General features: G+C 33.3%; 2 protein-coding genes across 2 annotated transcripts in view; one reads left to right on the top strand and one right to left on the bottom strand.

Annotated features, from left to right (window-relative positions):
- The window catches only part of LOC106460145 (acyl-CoA desaturase-like), a 23,604-nt gene extending 15,158 nt beyond the window's left edge, over positions 1-8,446 (bottom strand). The window contains exon 1 of the mRNA XM_013919829.2: positions 8,363-8,446. The gene's annotated coding sequence lies outside the window, so the exon portion shown is untranslated. The remainder of the gene's footprint in view (positions 1-8,362) is intronic.
- A 2,262-nt stretch (positions 8,447-10,708) lies between these two features.
- Positions 10,709-27,074, top strand: part of LOC106460139 (tachykinin-like peptides receptor 86C) — a 37,280-nt gene continuing 20,914 nt past the window's right edge. Inside the window, exon 1 of the mRNA XM_022386787.1 lies at positions 10,709-10,729. The gene's annotated coding sequence lies outside the window, so the exon portion shown is untranslated. The remainder of the gene's footprint in view (positions 10,730-27,074) is intronic.

Raw genomic sequence — 27,074 nt, 5'->3', positions numbered from 1 at the left:
TACATAGCTTATACTGTTAAATATGTATTGCGAAACTCCCTCCTATTCTCCAAAGTTGTAGAAGATTATCGAGAGTAAGAATATATGTATGTACGTAAACGCTTCAATTTGTATTGTTACGTAATCTGAATTTTCTAAAAACTCTCCACATGCCTATAAATATAACCAACGCGCCGCGCCAAAAAGAGAATATCTATTATTAATTTGCTATAGTTAGTGTGCTATAAACTTTGGAAGCTATAACTGTGATTGTTATAACGATTATCAATCGGAAAACTTCAGGTATTTGACCAAGAGAATTTACAAAGTTCGAACATTACAACTCATTTAACTTCAGTGGATTCTCATCGGACATTAGTATTTTTATGAAAACATTACATAACGTCACGGTGGAAAACCCAATGTGTGTGTGGCTGATAAATAACGAAGGACAAAGCTAGCTAGCTTCCCGTTAAGTGAATTATACTTACGTGAACTCGTAATCAGTTCCTGACTAAAAGGAAGACTTTATATTGCTTGCAAGTTTGTGAAACTTTTGTTTATAAATCATTGTTTGTAATAACTGTTATTGTAAATTGTATTGTTGTGTGTATATCAAAACGTATTTGTGTTAAAAAAGAAACTGTGTGTATCAATATTGGTGACAAATATCATAAACTGACTATATATATCGGCTTTTACTTAACTGCTAAATCCAAAGTATAATTTAACTACTAAATATGAAATATCATTTAACTCAAATTCGATGACGAAGAACCTACTTTGAGACTAATGAATCATTACTAAACAAAAATTATTTAGAACCACACAATACCAACGTCATTTACAAAATAACATGCAATAACTGCCCACAATTCTACATCGGAGAAACAGGAAGAAAATTGAAAACCAGGTTTACAGAACACAATAAAATAACGTCCCATGTTTTCCACCATTGCAACTAAAAAAACATAGTATATTTATTAAAAACAGAGTAATTTTAAACAAAGAACCAAACATAAACAAACGAAAAATCAAGGAATCCATTTCAATTGAACAAAACAACACTACTCTAAACCAACATCCTAGGGTGCCAAGATATCTCTTCTAAGTCGTGCAACAGTATCCGGTCATGTGACCTCTTTGTTCCACATTGTACATATCTGTGTTAATGTAAACTACTTGTACCTGATGATGACAAAACCTTGTCCAAAATTTGTACATTTGCTGTTATTTTAAACTTATTTTAAAGTTTTTCTTCATTACCCATTCAAGCCGTCTCCAAGCATTATCATTTAACTTAATTTCAGGCTATTTGAAATTTTAATATGTAACAGGTCATAGTATCCAAATGCGTTGGGGACATTCCATCTATTTTTAAAATTGCAACGTGGATGTAAAACTCGCCATCAATTAAAGGGGATCAGTTAAGGGTTAGGAGTTAAGTGCTTGAACCCACAACGTCTCAACTCCTAATGCCTTTCGCTGTGTGCAGCCAGTTGAGAGAAAGTAGTTGCTCTTAGATATAACCTTATATATATATATATTTAGATATAACCTAAACGTAGAATTAAACCACCCTAAAACTCTATAATGTAAAATTCACAACCTCCACCCTTTTATTTAATATTTTTTTTATATCCTGTAATATTAAAGAAAAGGGTGGAGGTTGGTTTAAATTTTAAATTATTGGGTATATGTAGTGAAAACTTGTAAAATTTCTGTCTTATTAATAGCGTTTGATCCATGTAATTTGTCGCGAAATATACAGTTGTCAATTAGGCCTTCTGGATAATTTATATTTAAAAAAAAAAAAGGCCCGGCATGGCCAGGTGGTTAAGGCACTCGACTCGCAATCTGAGGGTCGCGGGTTCGAATCCCTTTCACACCAAACATGCCCGCCCTTTCAGCCGTGGGGGCGTTATAATGTGACGGTCAATCCCACTATTCGTTGGTAAAAGAGTAGCCCAAGAGTTGGCGGTGGGTGGTGATGACTAGCTGCCTTCCCTCTAGTCTTACACTGCTAAATTAGGAACGGCTGGCGCAGATAGCTCTCGTGTAGCTTTGCGCGAAATTCAAAAACAATATTTAAAAAAAAATTAATTCAACCAATCTAATATTTTTATTTTCTTTATTGTTAACAATTTGTACAGTTCTCTTTGCTAACGTATATGGGATATTTCTTTTGACGTGTCTAGGGTGGTTACTTATAAAATCTAAATAACCATGGGAATTTGTTGGTTTATAAAAAATATCTGTTTCTAAGGAGCCATTATTAGATGTTTAAGTCCTATATCCAAATAATGTATAGACTTTTAAAACTTTTCAACTGTGAATTTGATAATTAGATCCAGATTATTTAAAACTTGACAAAAATTAAACCAGTTTAAATCTTCATTCCAAATAATAAAACAATTATCAATGTATCTGAGCCAATGCGATATTACATAACAGCTAACATTTGACGTCATTCTTTGAAAAACAATGGTATACATCTTCTCTTCTAATAAACCCATTACTCCAATAACATATGTAGGTGCCATTTTTGTACACGTAGCGGTTCCTCTTATCTGATGGTAGAAATGATTATTGTGGATAAAATAGTTATTAATCAAAACTAATTTTACAGGTTCAATTATAAACTCTAGTAATTATACCATGCAAAAACTCTGGATACCATCCACAAAAATAATTAATTGCTGCTATCCGAGTTCATGTTCAATATTATACATCTAGTAATTTTTGATATAAAACCTGAATCATCCCTCACGTAGCGTTTAACTTTTGGAATAACAATTTATCCACAAAAGAACTAATACGGCGTGCGGAACTTTGATGTCCTGCAACAATAGGTCTTCTAGGGAAACAAGAAGGTTCAGCAGGCTGTACATAATCATTATTCAAATTAGAACAACCGTTAGTAATTTCTTGGAATTTATGTATTTTTGTTTAAAATAAAATGCACTTTTAATTGGGGTGAAATTAATTAATTAATCTATTTCCACTCTGTTAAGTTGACCTTTATATTTTTGAGTAAAAGATTTAATATTTTTCTAATACGTCATTATCATAATCTTGTAATACTAAGAACTGTATCTATTTGTCAAAATGTACAGTATGTTTTGAGTGATACGTTGGCCAAACTAAAATTTTAAGATACAGAATGAATCAACGTACGTTTCGTGTTAAAAACCCAAGTCAGAGTCCATTAAAATGCTCTTAACATTTTTACAATTGTATATTAAGTATCCATGGTATGTTACAAGAACCTTTCTTTTTCTGTTTCACATTCTGGTTTTGTGATGAACAACAAAAATATTATTATGTCAAAGTTATTTCGTTACAGTGGAAGTAATTTGAATTTTATTTAAATAACTTGTGAATTTCTTAAATATTTATGTTATTTTTTATGGATATTAAATAAAATATAATAATTACGTTGTTTGTGGATTTGAAATAACATAAAATCTATTCATATTTTTGTTAAATTATTTTTACTGTGATGTATTTGTTGTATAAGCATTTCGATTTTGTTAAAAGGTATTATGTATTGCATTTAATTAGGTTGGCTGAAGAGCAGTGTAAGCTACGAAACTGCTTCCAACCTACAAGGGTTCGAATCCCCGTCACACCAAACATGCTCGCTCTTTCAGCCATGGGGGCGTTATAAGTGACGGTCAATCCCACTATTCGTTGGTGAAAGAGTAGCCCAAGAGTTGGCGGTGGGTGGTGATGACTAGCTGTCTTCCCTCTAGTCTTACACTGCTAAATTAGGGACGGCTAGCGCAGATAGCCCTCGTGTAGCTTTGCGCGAAATTCAAAACAAACAAACAAACCAACCTACTAAAGATATTAAGAGATATTATGTACATATATACATTTGTTTGTTTGTAGTTCAGCCCAAAGCTATACAATGGGCTGTCTGTGTCTGCCCACCATGGGTATCGAAACCCGGTTTTTTAGCAGTATTATTTTTTAACCATAAAGTTGTTCTTATTAAACATACCACGATTTGGTAAAATTACTTTATATTATCTTTAGAAAAGACAGTGTTTTTATTTAGAATAGTGTTATTATGTTTGGATTTTTTTTCTAAACATTTTAAACTCTAAAATTGGGAGTCGATCGGCATTAAAATCATCGTTCGATCTCTTGCTTGTTGTATTCCTTTTAATAGTAAATATATGTTTTACATGAGTGTCGTTTTAAGTAATTTACAATGAGAAAAACAAAGTAATTTATTCTTCATATAAATTTTGATTCGCTTCTCACTTATCCTCTTTGATTGGATTCTAACAACTTTGGACAACCTATCTTTTTTAAATTAATTTCAACATATATATCATCCTGACTGCATCTATAAAGTTTGTATTTAATGTGCACATCACACCTTGAAAATTTTCACTTGAAACAACTTAATGTGCACATCACACCTTCAAATTTGTCACTTGAAACAATTTAATGTACACATCACACCTTCAAAATTTTCACTTGAAACAATTTAATGTGCACATCACACCTTCAAATTTGTCACTTGAAACAATTTAATGTGCCCATCACACCTTCAAAATTTTCTCTTGAAACAATTTAATGTGCACATCACACCTTCAAATTTGTCACTTGAAACAATTTAATGTGCCCATCACACCTTCAAAATTTTCACTTGAAACAATTTAATGTGCACATCACACCTTCAAATCTTTAATTTGAAACAATTTAATGTGCACATCACACTTCAAATCTTTCACTTGAATCAGAGACTAGAGTCAACATGATTTTTCGGAAATTTTCCCTGTGTGTGTGTTAACTAGTTTAACGTTAAAACAGGTCTTCTCTTAGCAAATGACTTTGTAAAAGGCAATGGGCTGCCCAAATTTTGACACAAACAGAAGAAAAATGTATTTTAAAATGAATAATTCTATTTAAGAGGTGAACCGATAAACATAAACTTTGTATTGTTTAAACTCTCTAATAGTAAATCATCGATAAAAAGCAATAAAGTAAAGAAACAAATACGAGTAATTTGAATTATTATCCTCGTTAAGCAAGAAGGAAATTCTGTAATAATAAAACGGGAAAAGTTGCCAAGGACGTCAGGAATGAACATTGCTTATTATCATATATTAAAGAACTATCTTTCCTTTATCTGTTTTTGTGTACTTCAAGTTTAGCGATGGCAAAAAGTGAAGGTTTATTAATTCTATTGATGACTGTAACCTACCGCTGATAAAAAATAGTTATAATCTTGTTACTTCTGCAACATAATTAGAACTAACAGATGTTTCAGTATAATTGTTATATAAAACACGGTATCAAGATAAAAACTGGGCTTGAAAATCTGTTGTTTTTTGAATAGGTTAACTAAAACGTAGGCTTATCAAGGCTATCTACATCATATATTAAAATTGGTCATATCATTATCTAGATAAGTATGCTTATTTATATATTCAAAAATCAACAATAAAAAATATATAAAATATACATAAAATTACAGAAAGTTATCTGAGGAAAAGAACACTATTTTGTCAGCGCTAAGTACACACTTTATCAAAGTAATGCTATTTTTAAAGATACCAAATAATATTATGATCACTGCTGGAGTATATGATACATTCTATGATAAATACTATATTTCAATTTTACCTAAATTTTAATTTATATTTAAGCTTTTAGTTTCAGTGATTTTCCCCAGGCGAGGAAAAGTTTTCGATAAAAAAAACATTATTAATAATATATTTGTTTGTTTTTAGTTAAGCACAGAACTACACAATGGGCTATCTGTACTCTGCCCACCACTAGTATCAAAATCCAGTTTATAGAGTTGTAAGTCCGCAGACATTCCGCTGTGCCACTGGGGTGCAATATTAATAATTTAAGTTTACCATATATGTGAAACCCTTGTGGAATTGAAATTCTCAGCCTTGAAACAAAGAAACACCATAAAAAAACAAACAAACAAACAAAAAAGTACACACACACACGTAGTATATAGACGTCTAAAAAACTCGTATAGTGACGTGTTTCGAAAAATAACAATTTTTGGACTTTATTACTTCAGCTAAGTTGTTAGATTATATTCATACCTATATACACGAAGTGCACTATTGATTATATGTGTGAAGTTAGCCCTAATTTATATCTGAGTTGAATAAACACACTGAGGCGATAATCTTTAACAGTGAGTATATCAAATTTAACCATTGTGTTTTGTCTGTTCAGTCTAATTTCTATCTGTTGTAAGCTTCAGGATTCAAGATGCGTACGTTATGCTGTACGTTAATACTTAACCTACTTTAATTACATTATAATTTTTCGATTGAACGTAGTTTTCTCCATGTTGGCTTTCATGATCTCTGGTCACGGGTCTGGGCCAGAGACTTAGACCTTGAAAATAGTGACAACATTTACAACAACATCTACAACATTTCAAGCATGCTCCATTGCTACATCGTTTTACTTTATATTCACAAGTTACTTTCTCCATGTTGGCTTTCATGGTCTCTGGTCACGGGTCTGGTCCAGAGACTTAGACCTTGAAAATAGTGACAAACGTCTTCTTGTCTAATCAAAACAACCCAAACATTTCCGGAATGACTCATTTTTTCTTTTCCACATCAAGATGCTGGACTGGCTCGTGTGGCAGGTGTTAAAAGACAGTTGATGAAGAGTCAAAATTAAGTATTCCTTATCAGAGTATGTGACAATCAGAGACTTTACTATGTTTCAACAGCGTTACTGTATCCAGAAATAAAGCCTAACAATCAAAGCAAGATATCTCTAAAATGGGACTCATTAATTTGTTTTGACTAGTTAATTGTTAAAAAAAAACACCCAGTCGTTACTTGTTACGAGTCAGTTGTTTTGGAAAAAAATCTCTATAAGGAAATAAGTAATACTAATTGTTGAGGCAATTTTAAGAATTGTTTACTTTGTGCTTGTATATTATACTGTCTCCCAGTAGAACAGCGGTAAGTTTACGTACTTACAACATTCAAATCTGGAGTTCGATTCCCTATGGTGGACACAGCAGATAGCCCAATATAGCTTCGCTCTAAAAACATTGTCTCTTATTTTAAATCTGTATATTATGTAATATTTGTAATATATTTTCATAGTATTTTAGCGTTATACTCCGTCAAACTAACCGCTGAGCCATTAGAGAGTAGAGACGATAATATTCATAATAAAACTGCTAACTAATGACGTTTTACTATTATTTTTTTTAAATTGACATGGATAATTTCAAACAATACATTATCTACTCAAACTTTTTTCTGGCCAATAACTTAATAACTGATCATAATGTACTCGGTACTCAAACCAAAACCTAGAACGGCAATAACGTCTTAACTTTTCGAAATGTACTCTGTAACTAAAATATAGAACGGCAACAACTTCATAACTGATCATAATGTACTCGGTACTCAACCCAAAACCTAGAACGGCAATAACTTCTCGAAATGCTCTCTTTACTCAAACTAAAATCTAGAACGGCAATAACTCCATAACTGATCATAATGTACTCGGTACTCAAACCAAGATCTAATATGACAATAACTTCTTACTGAATTTTCGTAATGTACTCTGTACTCAAACCAAAATCTAGAACACTATTCCTAGTGGAAGTAACTGAGTAGCACATAAGCGCCCCCTATGTCAGCTTGATCATTATAACTTTAAATAACGGCGCTATATACATCTTAATTTATTAACTTTAACGTCCATACATCATTACGTTTCAGCTATTTTATAAAAATGTGTTTTTTATACACGACAAAATAAGAAGAATTAAGGGAGGATTTTTTAATACAAGACATATCTTTAATCCTCCTGCCCTGAACGATAACTGGAACTGCTTTTACCTAATCTTGCTTTTAAGACGATTTAAAAAAATATTATAAAAGATAATGAGAAGTCATGAATTGGCTTAATGACTTGTCAGCTATTCACTACCAAATGACGGTTTGGATGACTCGCAGTCTGAGGGTCGCGGTTACGAATCCCCGTCACCGAACATGCTCGCCCTTACAGCCGTTGGAGGCGTTATAATGTTCACGGTCAATCTCACTATTCGCTGGTAAAAAGAGTAACCCAAGAGTTGGCGATGAGAAGTGTTAACTAGCTGTCTTGCGTCTAATCTTTCACTCCTAAATCAGGGTCGGCTAGCGCAGATAGCTTCCGTGTAGCTTTGCGCGAAATTCGAAACAAACCAAATGTTCCCCCGAAAAGGATCTAGATCCCGATAAAGCAGTCGCGAAGTTGTGCCTGACTCTCCCAGGTCCAACCAAACCGGACCTAAAAAAATCCAGTACAGAGGATGATGATGCTTCTGAAACAAGTGTAATCCTTTGCTTCTATCAGATAAAGAATTAAACAAACTTACCTGTATTAAAACAAACTTCACCGACTCACTGTGGGGTAGTTTCTCTTGCTCCTTACAGCTGATATTTTACTTTATGAATTTAAACAATATTCGTGATGCTTTTTTCGCGCTAACAGGTCATCATTATGAAAGCGTTGTATGAGGCGAAGAATGTGTGTGCCTTTGCCTAGACGTATTCAAAGTCGTTGTTACCTCAGCGTGTCTTTGGCTATTGGTTATTCGAAACGTAACCGCCTAAGGCTTGCACGTTCCCATGGCCTACTTAAAGGTTATGTTGCCTACCGAGAAAAACTGGCGTTGAGACTCAGGTCACCTGTTACGTGCATGCAAGCGCATATGCCGTCATTATTAATGAAACTTCTAGAACAAGATTTACTTAACTTGTACTGAGACGAAGAGAAACAAATAAAAAAAATTGTCGAATTAAAATGGTTCTGATAAGATCCGGGCAACATTCAAATAAATTGAAGTTAACCGAAGATTTAGGAGACAAGTAGTTTAGATTAAAATGTATATACACGTTTTTTAAACCAATGCAATGAATATTCATATATACAGTTCGAACTTTACACATGAATCACAAGTAAAACTGCACTTGAACTATTTCAAATTAATTTTCCATAACAATCGATTAAAAGAAAAATATTCACCCAAGGTTAGATACAGCTTCTTTTTTTTAATTCTTATATGGATAGAGCACGCTAATTACAAACAAAATACATAAAAAATATGTTTTCTGATTTTTTAGATGAAGATTATTGAAGTTAATGTTAAAAGAAATCTTTGATACCAATAGTTTTGAAAACAAAGTGCGATATCTAAATGTTTAGCATTATTAATCGGAGAGGTATATAACATTACACAACAAAAACAACAACAAATATATGTGACCAAAGAATTACCAAACACGTGATTTAGCTCTAGAAATGTCTCAAAAACTAGCCGAATTCTGACCGACAAGCTTGTGGATGTTTTTCTTGGAAACTTAATGGTATCATTGATAAATGATTTTGAAGCTGGATAGCCAAATACAAGAACTCAAATGCATACTTTTAAATGTTTTCTACACATTTTACTTGAGTTAAATGAATGAGTTTATTTTGTAGTATGTACTGGCAAAATAAATTAACAAGCTACTTTATTTCCTTATAGGTTATTGTAAGATATTGAAGTTTGCGATCCTGAAGTAAACTTGTATGTACACCGATTATACTTCTAGTTATAATATAGTTGAAAACAAGCTGTAAAAAAGCACAAAAATTGTATTAGTATTGTATCCAGAACAGTACGAAATACTATAAGATTGTATAATACTTTTAGGTGTAATCCAGTTAAAACACAAACGGTAAAAATGTATAAAACGATATTAGTACTTGTTCCAAAACAGTACGAAATACAATAAAAGTGTATAATGTTTTACGTATAATACAGTTAAAAGCAAACGGTTAAAGAGTATAAAATTGTGTTAATATTGAACAGTATGAAATACAATAAAATTGTATATTACTTTTAAGTATACTACAGTTAGAAGCAAACGGTTAAGAAAGTATAAAACTATTTTAGTATTTTACCCAGAACAGTACGAAATACAATAAAATTGTATTATACAATTAAAAGCAAAGATCTAAAAAAGTATAAAACTGTTTTAGCATTGTACCCAGAACAGTGTGAAATACAATAAAATTGTATAATACTTTCAAGTATAATACAGTTAAAAGTAAACAGTTAAAAAAATGTATAAAACTGTTTTAGTATTGTCTAACGATACCTGAGTATGAGTATGAATAATACTTTAACATTTCAGGCAAACTTTGGATGTTAAGTGAACATGAAAGAAGGTTTGTTTACATACCCTCTGTTGAAAAGATGGATATTAAGCGAGGTTGTCAATATAAAATCGCAATACAATTGTACCAACACATATAATAATAAATACCCTCAGGGGAGTAGAAACTGGTAGTGTCGCTATAATAATTTGTTTCCTGGGCTAACTAAATCTCGAGCTGATCAACATACTGTCCACTACTTTGTTTTACATTTGTAGAGCATATAATACTATATTAAAAACAACGTAAAACGAAATGAGCTTAAGGTAAAAGAAACCTCGAAATAGCCACTAAAGCACCCACTATTTAAACAAATAGAAGTCTATATTTTTAGCATTTCTTTAAAAAATGAGGGGAAATTACGCAATATTTCAGTGATGACCTACTCACTTGTGCAACAGTAGTCCTTTTGAGGTTACTAGGGCACGCTCCGTCCACACCCTGCAGCTGCGTGGTGAAGGTCTTCTGTTACAGAAAAAGTCACTGATTTCGTACGCCTAAAAACGTACCATCTTCAAGAACGTAGCGAGATTCTTTTTAGGTAAGCCAGTCAATTAATATTCTACGATATCTGAAGAAGGTTTTGTAAACAATAATAGTATAAACAGTCTCGCAGACACTCAGTAGCTATTGGTTTTGTTTGTTCGTTGTTAAGCACAAAGCTACATAATGGGCTTTCTGTGCTATGTCCAACACGGGTACCGAAACCCGATTTTTAGCGTTTTAAGCCTTCAGCCAGTATACTGGTAGTCATGCTCATCATTAATTTGGTTTCTGTATAAAAATGTATTTGAAGGGAAGATTTTTTTACCTTTACCTTCGGCGAACTGTTGCTCATTTCACTGCTACATTTGTTATCAATTCACAAGGAATTCCGTTTGGGGGCGCTTTACGCGTCGGTGATTATCAATACTGAGTAGATTGTAGGATGATGTTCGGAGTTTTATACTTGATCTTGTAAAAACAAAACCGTTTTTTTAGAGTTTCGTTATGTGACTTCCTGTTCACTCTCTGAGTACGTTTAATTCCTATCCACTCTCTGAGTATGTTTAACAAAATCAAAATTCACAAAACCCATGCTTGTCAATCGTAGTGAAAACATTTAATATTAACTTTTGATCAGAGCAAGCTACCTACTTAGATCAAAAATAAAAATCATCCTGGTAATAAGTACAGCTAATTAAAAATAGTACTCTTACTTGTAAAGATTAGAATACATTACCGACAAGAAAAAATACAGCTGCGTTCAAGCATATCTGCCATACTATTCCTATCTGTAACAGTCGTTTCTACTCTCTTTAATATCAAGGAATAACACTGGTTTTTAATTCATTTAACATCCAGGAATAACAACCGTTTCTACTCCTTTAATACCCAGGAGCAACACTCATTTCTACTCAACTAGTAGTCAGGAGCAACTCTCGTTTCTACCCCTTTAATAGCTAGGAGTAACACTCGTTTCTACCCCTTTAATCCTTTAATAGCTAGAAGTAACAGTCGTTTCTACTCCACTAGTAGTCAGGAGCAACTCTCGTTTCTACCCCTTTAATAGCTAGGAGTAACACTCGTTTCTACCCCTTTAATCCTTTAATAGCCAGAAGTAACACTCGTTTCTACTCCACTAGTAGTCAGGAGTAACACTCATTTCTACTCAACTAGTAGTCAGGAGCAACTCTCGTTTCTACCCCTTTAATAGCTAGGAGTAATACTCGTTTATACGCCTTTAATAGCCAGGACCAACACTAGTTTCTTCTCCTTTAATAGCCAAAATGAACACTCGTTTATACGCCTTTAATAGCCAAGAGTAACACTCGTTTCTTCTCCTTTAATAGCCAAGAGTAACACTCGTTTATACGCCTTTAATAACCAGGATCAACACTAGTTTCTTCTCCTTTAATAGCCAAAAGGAACACTCGTTTATACGCCTTTAATAGCCAAGAGTAACACTCGTTTCTTCTCCTTTAATAGCCAAGAGTAACACTCGTTTATACACCTTTAATAGCCAAGAGTAACACTCGTTTCTTCTCCTTTAATAGCCAAGAGTAACACTCGTTTATACGCCTTTAATAGCCAGGATCAACACTAGTTTCTTCTCCTTTAATAGCCAAAATTAATACTCGTTTATACGCCTTTAATAGCCAAGAGTAACACTCGTTTCTTCTCCTTTAATAGTCAAGAGAGTAGATGTAGACATAGGAATTGGTTCATGATTGTCTAACCCAAGACTAATGAAAAATATATGAAAACAAAGGTCAGAGTAAATTTTTGTAGGTAACTTGTAGTTAGTTGTACGAGGCCAAATCCATACATATTGATAAACACTCAACAAGGTTATCTATAATCAGAGTATTTGTAAAGTAGATTTGGTTTCAGGGAAAGGGAATTTATTTATCAACAAGGTATGGGATCCTATTTCTGCCGTCATCTAATAATATACAGTCTCCCAGTTTATTCAAATGAACTCATTATTTCTTAAAAAAGCAAAAATGTGGTTCAGTGGGCATACAAGTTACATCAATTGCAGTAGTGCTTTTTTTAGATAATTTATCACGAATATGGTAGCAACTTGAATGGAAATAAGTTATTGTAAATGTACCATTTTAGTGAAAAGGTATCACAAACGTGTTATTACAATAAATAAGCTTTCAGGAATCTAGTAACGTAAGAGTGAAAGAAGTTAGCATAAATAAGTTGTCATAAATATTTCAGCGATACGATATCACAAATGTATCAGCACAATGAATAAATCATGATACATGTATCAGTATCAGAATTGATGCATCATGAAATGATGTGAGTGATAAATGATGATAAATGTGAATGGTTACCACGTATAAGTTACTGCATTAATATGCACTGGATAAATAGTTAAGAATATAGTGAACATATGAGTAATCTTACTTAAATAATTTCACCACTATATAATATATATATACAGACACACATACAACAATGTAGCAGGGGGTTCTAAACTTAACTTGAATCGAAACCCCCCATTATGTTAAACACTCTGATTGTGGACCCCTATCCACTGAGTGAATAGAAATTGAATGAACTTAATTTTATTCAGGTCACTGTTCCCTATTTTGTTGCCCCACCTTGAGGCAACCTTGAGGTCTTCAATATGTACGTCATTTATATAGTAAGATTTATCCAAGCGTGGCTGTGGCATATCATAAAGATATCATCAAAGTGAGTCTTTGCGACTTCCTAGAATCAGAGGCATCCTGAATTGACAAAAACTGTGTATCAGACGATGCAACTAAGGTGGGAATTTCAAGTAAATTGTAAGAGTGAAAACAACGTAACAGTTATTACAGTGGTTCAACAACTTCAAAACCTCCAGAGGTTCAGTGATTTAAGGTTAAGCTCCAGATAAGTCAGAAGTAGACCCCAATACCTGTTTATTTATTTATTTGTTTGAAAGTAGAACCACATTGGACTATCTGCCGTGTCCACCGCGGGGAATCGAACCTCGGACGTTAGACTGTACACCCGAAGACTTACGGCTGTCCCACCGGGGGGACCCACCAGCTGTTGAGTATTATCATGGTCGGGACTCACTATGAGGAAGTGTTACCACTATCCTCTTGCTCTTACTGAACCACAGATGAAACGAGATGGCTGTTTCACCAGTTTCGTAGTACCAATCGGGGTGTGTGCATTAGCTATGAATATCAAATGCACTACACGCAGGAATGGCCACATCAACTTCAAACTAGCCCCGAGTGGCACAGCAGTATGTCTGCGGACTTATAATGCTAGAAACCGGGTTTCGATACCCATGGTGGGCAGAGCACAGATAGCCCTTTCTGTAGCTTTGTGCTTAATAACATTCAACAACTTCAAACTCAGGATATGATACAGAAGCATTTGTCTCGACTGAACGTCAGGCAGCAGTAAGAACGTCATTTATTAAACATGATTGGATTATCAGAAGACCAACAGTTTTGTTAAAGGAATATTTCTAACATGTAAAACAGACTTGTTCTAATTTTCAGAGTCGTCTTGTATTTTGTTTGTTTGATTTTTTCCCAAAGCAATGGTCAGTCAGCGATTTTAAAGTTACTTGTTACTTATGTTTTAAGTTATCATTCATTTTCAATTTTAATTTAATATGTTTAAATCTATTTCATTATTCAGTTGTTAACTGAATAAATATTTATTGCGTATTCATATTTTACACTATGAATATTTGTATAATTTTCTTCGTCTTGCGTACATACACTGAGCTTCCACATTTGTCTTTCTGGATCTTTAGTTTCTCTAGTTAATTGTGAGTTCTAGAGACGATTAGGTTTAATAATCTGATAAGGATTATCGCATTTAAATATATATCTATATAGGTTTCAATGAAATGACAATTCCGCTCATCTGAAAAAAACATTCTTTGTTAAATAAAATACATCAACGTGAAGAAGTCTTAATACATTACGTTAATAGCATACGATGCTTTTTATCGTAAATAACACCACACATATTGTATTTCATACCTACGTTATTTCCATGCCAAATTGTATTTTCAAAAACAAATAACTACTTAGAAGATGAAATGTCGATTCTTGCTTGTACACAAATAAAACAAAAAAAAATGTTTGTATGGAACTTTTAATGACACTTCATTGCACTATATTTTTCATGAACTCTATTTAATTTTACTGTCGTGCTTTTTTAAAGACATATTCAGTTGGCAATGAGATAACTTGGGCGAATGGTCACATTTTAATGAAATACCAGGTGAGCTAAAAATTGATTCAAGTTAATGAGATGTCAGGTGTGTTTTAAAATATTCATGAGTTAGTGAAAAAACCTGATAGTCACCAGTTAATGAGAGGTCACATGCATATGAAAATAAACTCGACTAAACGAAATACCAAAGGTATGGTAAAATAGAGTAAATAATAAGACAACATTGGGGAGAGAGGTTAGGATAATAAATTTAATAAGATGCAGGGCACGTTAAGGTAGACCGTACTTGATGAGATAAATGAAGGTAAAAGCCTTAAAGCAACAAAAATATATTAAAATGGAATTAAGTTTGATATATTCTACGTGTGTGTTAAAATAGTCACAAAACAACAGCTGTGTTAAAACAGAACTAAACTAAATAAGACAGCATAGGTGTGTTAAAAAATAGAAATAAGTTAATAAGATACCAGGGGTGTGTTAAGAATATAATCAAGCTGGTGAGATACCAGGGATGTGCTAAAAACATAATCAAGATAATGAGATACTATTAATGTGTTACGAACATAATCAAGCTGGTGAGATATCATGGGTGTGCTAAAAACATAATCAAGATAATGAGATACTATTAATGTGTTACGAACATAATCAAGCTGGTGAGATATCATGGGTGTGCTAAAAACATAATCAAGATAATGATATACCATTAGTGTGTTACGAACATAATCAAGATGATGAGATAATAGGGGTGAGTTAAAAATACAATCAAGATGATGAGATAAGATGTATTTGGAACATAATCAAGATGATGAGATAACAAGATGTACTTAGAACATAATCAAGATGATGAGATACCAGGGGTGTGCTAAAAACATAATCAAGATAATGAGATACCATTAGTGTGTTACGAACATAATCAAGATGATGTATTTGTAACATAATCAAGATGATGAGATAACAAGATGTATTTAGAACATAATCAAGATGATGAGATACCAGGGGTGTGCTAAAAACATAATCAAGATAATGAGATACCATTAGTGTGTTACGAACATAATCAAGATGATGTATTTGGAACATAATCAAGATGATGTATTTGGAACATAATCAAGATGATGAGATAACAAGATATACTTAGAACATAATCAAGATGATGAGATAAGATGTATTTGGAACATAATCAAGATGATGAGATAACAAGATATATTTAGAACATAATCAAGATGATGAGATAAGAAGATGTATTTAGAATATAGTTAAGATGATGAGATAAGATGTATTTAGAATATAATCAAGATGATGAAATACCAGGAGTATGTTCAAAATAGGCACAAATTAAAGATAAATAAGAAGCATCCATAAGATTTGAAAAATGTCGTCTATCTCCCCATCTATCTATTCAAGGTGTTTATATAACTTTGAAATTTTCTGTTTATTTCTACGCTATAACATTAGAATTTATTTGGAAACAAATTAACTGGCTAAAACCTGCGTGTAAAATAGATTTTTTTTTTAATTCACGAATAAGATTCTTCCGTCGATACCTTATGTGACAACTCATGAATATCCTTGTTATCGGACACACCAACTAAGATATTAAGAAAGAAATCTCCGACATCATAGAAAATGCGCTACGATCGTGGAACATGTCGGAACAACACGTGGAATTTAGATTACAAGAAGTGCTAGATATCATGGGAGCAGTCTCATCAGCCATCGTTGATTCATCACACGAACACTGATGTAACTTCACACTGTAACACCTTTACTTTAGTACTTAAAATGTGGGCCTAATACTATAATAGCATTTCTCAGGGCTTTTTACAACACGTATGCTCTACAATTTAAATTTAATAGTAGTGTATCGTACCTCTCCGAGGACGCCTTTACACAAATGTAAACTGTAAAGTATAAAACTTTCTTTTCTATTTTACTAAAATCTCTAAAGCAGTAAAGGTGTGCACTAAACACGTGAAATTCCCTGTAGTATATAAAACTAAGCCTAATTCCATAGTAAAATGCATTAGATAGGTTTTAGCGTATTTTACAGAAAATGAATATTTCTGTTGTAAGCTATTTAAACCAGTTATAATACTTATTACAATATAGAGAATGACTAGGCTTAGACTTACCTGATTTGTCACGCTCGAAAGAATCGCGTATAACGAATATCAGGTTGAGTACCTCTACTCATGCGCAGAAGAGATAATATGTAAATTATAACGACGTTTTCTACAAACACAATTCGAAAAACATTTGATATTTAGAGGCAGGGTGTAAGGTATTGTCGAGTATAATCCACCAAACTACAGGTTTACTTTCTTTATGTTTAAACAAATTAATCATGTGACGTATTACATGAGGTAACATTTCACACATATCCATAAAATCGCATATAATAAGCGTTTAGACATCAATTGGATCTAACATTTATTTACTTTATTTTCTGAGCATATTAATAAAGGTAATTAGGCTACACCGAACTACTTTTTCTTCGTGGCACAGCCTACAGGATACAATAACTTCAAAAAGAATCATAGAATGTGGTTCAAGTCATTAAATTTTAGAATGGAAACAAACAACAACAACAACAAAACAGTATGTGTGATGACATTTAAAGGAGTAAGAAAAATATACTGTGAAGTATTTAGCTCTAAGAGTGCAGTTACTGTGTATTTACGTTGATCTTCTATTGCTGTAAAAACTCCTTATGTTAGTTACATTTTACGTGACTAACAAATGGCCTGCAGATATATGTCATAAAGTGTCTAAATTACATCTAGAAAAGGTAACAAAATGTTGTAAGGAGAAAAAACTGGTGCAGTCTTTTGGTTAATTAATTGTGTGTTACGTTTCTGTTACAAGCCTAGTAGAAAGTAAACAGTCTAAAAAATGTTCTGCTGCTTAACTATTAAGTTTATGTTAATCCCCTCCCCACTTTTTTTAAATAACCGCTAACCTTATGACGTCAGTAGATGCGAGTCTGACTGCTAAATACTGTGAGATTTTTTTATATTACGTAAGAGTTTCAGACTTAAAGAGTTATCATCTTTTTTCATACAAAACTGGTAACAAAGAATAAGGATAACTTTTATCATTACAATATTATCACAGCAATGTCATCTGTGTTTTTGCTTTCTTTAAATTACCAAAAGCAAAATTATTATCATATATACAAGGCTAACAACTCGATAATTTTTTTTAACGTTTGTTAACCTTAAATGTACGGGTTTCAAGAGAGTTATGCGCATGTCTGGTGTGCACTTATAATTGTTGCGTAACACGGTCTCGAAGGTAGAGGAAGAAATAGACATAGCCTTATTCATAACTACATTACCATAATTTTTAAGAGCAAGTAAAATATATATATATATATATATATATATATATATTATAGTACTCGTTGAGTATTCGTAAGCTTTATTACTGATAATTGTCGTGAAAATACTACTACAATGAAGTATGAAGTTAGAATAATTGTGACTCCAAGTAACACGGTAGAATAATTGTGACTCCAAGTAACACGTTAGAATAATTGTGACTCCAAGTAACACATTAGACTAATAGTGACTCCAAGTAACACGTCAGAATAACAATGACTCCAAGTAACACGTTAGAATAATGGTCACTAGAAATAACAGCAAAAAGTTAATATCGAATGTAAATAGCATGCATAAAACGGACTTCATTTAACACATCATATGCGATATACATATGATATATACAGTGTTATATACATCATATAACACACAGTACTTTGTAGAAAGTATTTCTAGCACATGTGTACTATATTTTATATAACTAAGGTAAGCTTTATTAAATCCAGCTTCATTCTAAGTTAGTTCTTGTTCCACAACAGATAGTGATTTTGTGCTTTTAATTGATTTTTATTATGTACATTTACATTGCAACCATTAACTATAAGAAAACACTGTCTTATGATAATTTGTGATAACAGAACTTGTTGCTTATTCGTTTCCATACGACGTTTACTTTTGAGTCTGCGGACTTACAACGCTAGAATTCGGGTTTCTATACCCGTAATGGGCAGAGCACAGATAGTCCATTGTGTAGCTTTGTGCTTACTTTCAAACAAACAAACATAAATAGTATATAATGTTTCACTTAATTAACACTCGCAAAGTAAAGTTGACTCCACAACAAATAATTTATAGATTTGCAAAACCGAAATAACGATTTTGTTTTCAAATACTCAGACATTAGGTTTTTGTTTTAATCTCTCGTACTATTCGCACTTTTGTTGTGCCCTCTGAGCGTCTTCTTACCATACATAAATCAGCTAATATAACTATAGCTTACGTGGACATTCCTTCCAAACTTTCCCTATAGTCTATCATATGAAAATTAGGAACCGATAGTGTAGATAGCCTTCGTCTAGCTTTGCGAACAAAGAAGAAACTTTTCAAACTCTGTTGATATAACTTTACCCTAACGGCATGTTACAGAAGCCAATGACTGGCAAAATTTTCAACTTCGAAATCATCTTTCGAAATTAAGGCAGCAGTAAGGGGTAGGTGGCTTACTGGGGATGAAGCTACCCCAAAAATGTACTTTAGCTTCCTCTGTAGCCCCGAACAATGCTTATTGTTAAAGCTGGTTTACTTCCTAAATACTACAGTATGTGTGCCCACAAGGTGTGGAGTGAAGTCCTCTCAATTTTTTCGTCTAGCCCACTTCAGTCTCCTCATTTTGTTTTTCGTCTAGCCCACTTAAGTCCTCTCACCAAGAATAGCCTAGTGCCACCTTGTGAGAAAAGTCTACAATTTTTTAAGTGACAACCGTTTGTTCTCTTTTTTGTTAAAACAAAGCTACACAATGGGCTATATGTGCTGTGTCCACCACTAGTATCGAAACCTGTTTTTAGAGGCCTGAATCTTTGGACTTATTGCTGAGCCAATAATAGAGGGGGGGGGAGAGAAACGTTAATTGAAAATAACAAAACAAATGTTTTAATAATTTATGTTTTCTTTTCTACCCTTCTTTCTCTTGTTTAAAAGTTAGGCTATTTTTTTTCTAACGTTTCTACATATTGTGTTCTTAATCTTAATAACACATTTGGATTTTTATTTTTGTTTTTTTCGGTAAGTCAATATTGAGTAAAACGAAATGAAGTCCATGGTCCAGAGAAAATTCTCTGCTTTAATTAATGCGTTAATTAATATTTCACATTGCAGCAGTTCTTCATTGTCGTAAACGTCAGTTCAATTTATAAACAACTATATTTTGTTAGCGTTAACGAAGTGACATCGCCATCTGGAAAGCTCTTGTTGTGTACATCTAATTTTTTACAGATCAATGATGAGAACATGATCGCAATTCCGCTGGAAAATAAGAGATCTCTCATTATATTAGCTAAAAATGTTCATTTTTTTCAGCATGTTTGAGGGTTAATAAGAAAGGAATGAGTTAAATATAATTCACGAACCACATGAGTTAGTTCATTTATTCCAAATTATTGGTGCGTAACAACTAATGATTACTTGACACTTTATATTTACTAATAAAGCTTTCAAAGGTTAATTTTATAAGCCTTCGTACAAAAAATTCTTATTTCATGTAATATATATATAGAAAGAGATCATTTCTAGCTACAAATATTTCTTCCCAAAGTAATGTGCGTCAAGAATCAAAAAGTGATCGTTTTATTTTTTACTTTAACTACAGAATAATTTCTTGATGGATTAAAAATATTTTTAACCTTTACAAGAGCCGAAATGACTTTTAGTGATCACAAAAATGTAATTTATTTTAGCATATGCTGATGATGAAAGTATTCTTGTTGGGGAAGAAGAAACATTTATTGTCATTAATATATAAATTACATGTATTTAAATTAATTTCGGGTTTCAAATTCAACAGTGAAATATTTCTTGGCTTATTGGCTGGCGTTTTGTTATTACACACATATTACAAACCGGGTAATACGCTGTCAAAGTTGTGATTTATTAAGATATTTGGAGTTTATTTAGGGCATTAAGCAGCATGAAGTCAGAAATACTGGGACGAGTTACCGAAAAAACACACCAAAGACCCAACAACAATAACAACAAAAAGAAACCGGTAGAATTTGGAAGGCAGTTTTATGTGGCATGGTTTGCTTTTGAATTTCGCGCAAAGCTACACGAGGGTTATCTGCGCTAGCTGTCCCTAATTTAGCAGTGTAAGACTCGAGGGAAGGCAGCTAGTCATCACCACCCACCGCCAACTCTTGGGCTACTCTTTTACCAACGAATAGTGGGATTGATCGTCACATTATAACGCCCCCACGGCTGAAAGGGCGAGCATGTTTGGTGGGACGGGGATGCGAACCCGCGACCCGCAGATTGCGAGTCGAGCGTCCTAACCACCTGGCCATGCCGGGCCATGTGGCATGGATTTTAAGTCTTGAAACTTTCTAAAACCTTGTAAGTGTTTGAATCAGATTATTTCGTCCGATTTGTTTGAAATGAGGCTTATAAGATAGAAATTAGCATATTATCGATTCTGTTAAGTATAGGTGAATTAAATCTATTCTCGTTGAAAAATAAAGTATCCGCTTTTCGGGTTTGGCATTTTCAACATATTTTGTGTAATCCATCTTATTTGGTTCTTCGTATTGCAACAGAGGTTAAACTTAAACGTGATTATCGTCATTTTAGCTTTCTTTTTATAACTGTCTTCACGAATCACGTGGAACTTCGGTATAAGTTAAGATCTTTCTATCGATCTGCTTTGAAGATATGGTAAAACGTTCAAGTTGGTAGAAATAGATACCACAGGGTACTCTAAACATACTTATCTTAATTAAATCTTCGTTTTAAACTCATGTTTATTGAACGCCACAAAAATGACCGTTTTCATAAATATTAAATGATGCGGCACAGGTGTCAGTTATTATAGAATTGCAGTCGAAAGTTGGAAAAACCATCGCCTTCGTTTTATCATTGCACTTTCAAAATGGTGAAAATATGTTGATAAGATGGAGGTGTCGCTTATATATTTACGTTTACACATATTGCAAGTACGGATTGTTTGGTTGCTAATAACAAAAATTAAGATTTGAATAAATATTACTATGCTCAAGATGATGTTTCTTTAATAAAATTAATCTACATAAAGAATCTTTAGATTTCCTGGCCTTCCTTTCCTTTTTGCCACCTCCTTCGCGTCATAATTTCACCTTCTTTTTTGGCTTTCTTCTTGGCCTCTAATCCTATAACTTCCATCTCTCTAACTTTCTTCCTCCATACATGTCATATTCAGGAAAAACAACGCTTCTCTACCAGTTCACTTTGTTCAGTCATTTTCCATTTTCTGTTGTCAAATCATTCCTAAAATCCGGTTTAGGCACCTAACACTAAAACCATCCTGTTTTCTCGACGTCCAAATTTCTGTCCCATAAAGTGCTACTGGAATCAATGCAGCATTATAATACTCTGATCTTAGCCTTTACGCTAACATCTCTTCGTTTCCACAATACATTACTCAAGTTATTAAACTATACTCCTGCTTGTGCCAACTACAATCATACACATACCTTGCTGTTGTATTTGTCTTGTTCCTCACTTGAAAAATACATAAAACTTGTAACTTTCTCAGCCATTTCATTCACAAGTGCTAATACCTCCTCCGCATCAATGCAATTCCTTGTAATTTTCATCACTTTTGTTTTTTACACACTTGCTTTCAAGCCAAATTTCTCAGCTTCATGTCCGAACCTACCTAATGCCTTGGCAAATATTGTAAACAGTACTAGATACTTTATGTCTCGGATCATGGTGTTTTCGACTTTTACACCTACTTTTTTATCACACGCAACGCATAGTCCAGAACAGTATTGAACATGCAAACTTACCAAATAAACTGTCGTTTTACGCTAGTCTTCACTCCAAACTAGTCTGATCTTTTTCCTCCCACCTTTACATATGCTCTAGAATCTCAGCAAAAACTTTCGATAAGTCGTAATTTTAACTGGTATATTCCGCAGCTTATCAACACATGCCATTGTCCTTCTCTCCATACCGAGTCATATGCTTCTTTCAAACCAAAAAAGTAGATATAGATCTTGTGCCAAATCATCTTTCTTTTTTTTCCCCATTTGTATGACTTGCGAATATCTGGTCGTAGCATCCTCTTCCTATTATGAAATTAAATTGGTTGTCGTGAACTTTCTTTTACACGATGCACTTTATTTTTTCAACAGGACTCTTTCGACAACTTTGTCAGCTATGATCAGTAAACTTATTCCTCTCGAATTATTGAGTCGTTTTTGTTACTTTTTTTCTGTAATGGTAAAATACTTCTTTTGTCTACACAACATACATCATTCTCTTCAACCATTTTGTTAAATCTTCTCATCCAGACGTATGCAGTTCTGCAGGGAAGATATCATTTCCTGGTGCCTTTTGATTCTGTATCTATTCTATGTTTTTTTTAAACGTATTTCTCACTCATATCCCTCTTAGGGTCTACATCTATTACCTGAGGTTCTTCAATCCATTTCACGTTCTACTCGTGTGTTGGGGCTCTTCATGATTCAGCAGAGTGTCGATGTTTCCAATACTTTCAATTTTTCCAATAACATCTACACATCTTATGTTCTTACAAGTCTAAGCCAATTAATTTCCCTGAATCCTCCTGTCTCGCTCTCTTCCTAGCAGCATCTTCCACTTATTCTGCAAAAGGCTTAACTTATAGCGACCTACCCTTCTTTTCTAAAGCTGCCCCAAGTTCTTTTTTGGTGTTGTCTCCTGTTTCCGCTTCGTATCTAATTTCCAGTTCTTGTGTCTCCTTTGTCTGCATTATACCTTTCTTTGATACCCTTGTTATCTTATGTTTCTCCCTGTATCCCACACGCACCTCAGCAGCTGTTGTAAGGCTCTCTTTTGGGTCTGCGTCTTCATCTGACAGACCCTCAAACCTGGTCTTAACTACTATTCAGAAGCTGGTCAAAATATTCTGATCCAGTTTTAGCTTTAGAGTGTAAAAATGTTTAGTTACTTCTCCCTTGGGTCTTTGGAGCTCTGTCCAGTTTTAGCTTCAGGGTGTCAAAACGTTTAGTTACTTCTCCCTTGGGTTTTTAGAACTCTGATCCAGTTTTTATCTTTAAGGTGTTAAAACGTCCAGTTACTTCTCCCTTAGGTCTTTGGAACTCCGATCTAGTTTTTAGCTTTAGGGTGTCAAAACGTTTAGTTACTTCTCCTTTGGATCATAGGAACTCTGATCCAGTTTTTAGCTTTAGGGTGTCAAAACGTTTAGTTACTTATCTCTTTGGTCTTTGTAACTAAGAAATTATCTTACTCGGTCTTTGCCGCTTTGTGTCTCTGGTTTTACACATAATTTGGATGGATGTCTTTGTTAACGACATAGACAATTAGGTTTTCAGTTTTTACATCCACTGCAACGTAAAAAAAAGCAAAAGCTATTTATTATAAATTCCTATATAATAAAGTAGCCAAGCCTTCAGACACTTCTTATCCTGAGTTACCTATTAGTACATGAGAAAATATATTTATAAATTTCTCTGAAAAACGTGATGATAAGTCTTTAGATGAAGTACAACGAGAACTTTTTAGGCTGAAACTTAACGTTATTAATAGGTTAAAATCACGTGTAAATTGTAAATATTGGTATACAAAGCATAATGATCATATCACATAGAAACTTTTACACAAAATTGGGATCAGAAATGTCAATGCTTTAGCATAACTAATTGAAGTAGTATGAGCTTTATAATTTACTGCTAATGTTCACTTGCATATTTATGTAATGTGTGCATAACTTTTGTTTATGATATACTTATAGAGACGTTGTTTTCCTTCCTGTAATGAGTATTTTATTTTTCTAAGATGAAAAATTGGCACTTTAAACATAATCTATGTTTTGCTTATCACATTACACTATTTCTAGTGCAAGATGAATTACTGTTAGTTTCCAAGCAATCAGAATAAAGATTCGCAATGAGAATCTCAATCGAAGGATCTGGAACCTGTAAGATTATGCACTTTATTGAATGAAAGAAAAAAACCACAATTCAGAACCGCGCGAGGAGCTAACGACCTCTATCCGGAATTTTGATTTTCTCGCTGCTTCACTTAATGTCAGAAGCTATATGCTGTGTAATCGACCGCAAATGCTCTTACTCATATAGGAATAAGTCCAGGGCGGTGCCTCAATTTCTCTGGGTATCCATTTCTTTGAGCGGATATCATCCTGTAGGAATGTATTACCGTCTCTAAGTCATTTCAATCTCATTTGTAGCAAGAGATTACAAGTACAGAACAAATATGACATTTAATGAGATAAAACTGTTCAAGGTAACTGATGATTTATACAGCAGAAATGTAAATGAAATTTACGTTGAAGATGAGATGTCTTCTTCATTCAACTCCACAGGCAAGCACATGTTGATTCGGACAAATCTCTCTGACTGTATAGAGTTGTGGAAAGAAAACGTTAAAGAAATTGATCCAAATCAAACGTTTCTAGATTGGTCGAAACTTCTCAACTTTTGTTTGGAAAAAACTTATTTCACTGAGATTTCCACTCGTCCATTTGTTCTACTTTGGTGGCAACAGATACTATGGAGTCTTGTGTTTGGTCTTATGATACTTGTAGCGCTTCCTGGAAACGCTATTACAGTTTGGATAGTGTTGGCACACAGAAGAATGAGAACAGTAACTAATTATTTCCTGTTGAATTTGTCAGTAGCTGACTTTGCAATGACTTTATTCAATACCACCTTCAACTTTATTTTTATGCTGAACAGTCACTGGCCATTTGGTCATGTGTACTGTCTCATAAACAACTTCGTGGCTAATCTAACAGTTTCATCCTCTGTTCTCACAATACTGGTGATGAGTTTGGAAAGGTAAGCAAAAGATACATCTTCATTGAAAGTATTTAATGTAAATTGAAACGTATTTAGAATATGCAAATGATGTGAAAGAAAAAAATATATGTATAGTATTAGAAATATTATTTTTGTTTGTTTTAATGTGTGAAAAGAATGTAATATGTTCTCTACAATTATACACATTATATTCTTTTATTTTCGGCTTTGTGTCGAATATTAAAACATGGATATTGCTGTTGTAAAAACAAACGATCATTAAATTTAGAAAGTTTGATCATCTCAGTTTTATCTCTGGTTAAAGCTTTTAGTTCAGAAGTATTGTTTGTTTGTTTAGAATGCTTTTACAAAGCTATACAAAGACAATCAATATTTAGCCGTCCGTAATTTTGAATTGAGACTAGAGGAAAAGCAGCTAGTTAACATGTTCATTGCCAGTTCTTGAAATACTGTTGTTTGACCGAATAGCGAAATTTGACCATCACTCCTATAGTGCGTTTAAGGCGCCAAAGTGAACAGCGAGCTTTAGCTGCAACGGGAGACGAACCATGAACCTTTATAAGCCTGGAATCGTTAACACCGGGGCCACGTCCATCTCACTTAGGAATAGGGCGTTTCTGCTTCCGATAATAATGTAAAAGGAAACTCGGACAAGAGATAAAATAAGTTAAGAGTCCTGGAATACGTGTCGTATATTTTCAGAAACTACATTTTTCTTCGTCTTATGGGCAAGGTAAACATCCATGATTGATGAGTATTAAAACATATTCATTAAAATAACGACATTGTTTATAATCTGTATTACAAATATCTATATAATTACTAGCAGTGGCATGCAATATGTTATGCAAGAAAGTAAATAGCTATAGAAATAATGACATCTATGATGTCTTACTCTACTTACAATTGTATAATTGTTTTTTTTAATTGGATCTCACATTATCATTTTAGTCGTACGTCCAATAACAAGTAATAATACAAAATTTAATACAATAATATTGTTAAAAGTTTAAAAGAGAGGGTGATAATAGTATAGATTAGACCAATAATAACCATGGTGATAAGAAAAATATAATATTAATATTGCAAATAATTCTAATACTATAATTATATTGTAAATAAAACCAAAAATACAGTAGTGGCGTAGAGACTAATCCCATAGTAATAATGGTAACATAATAAATTACGAAAGTATTAGGTCGTCAAGAAATTAATGTTGCGTTTTGGAACACTTTCATTAACCAACCCACAAAAAACGTACATCACGTATAATACTTAAACGAACCGCCTAAACGTCACGTTAGTGTAGCCTATATGATACATAAAGTTTAGAGTACTCTAATCCCTT

The sequence above is a fragment of the Limulus polyphemus genome, unplaced genomic scaffold (assembly GCF_000517525.1).
Source record: "Limulus polyphemus unplaced genomic scaffold, Limulus_polyphemus-2.1.2 Scaffold717, whole genome shotgun sequence".
Taxonomy (NCBI): Eukaryota; Metazoa; Arthropoda; class Merostomata; order Xiphosura; family Limulidae; genus Limulus; species Limulus polyphemus.
The sequence above is the reverse complement of the archived record's forward strand: the minus strand, read 5'-3'. Positions and strand labels throughout refer to the sequence as shown.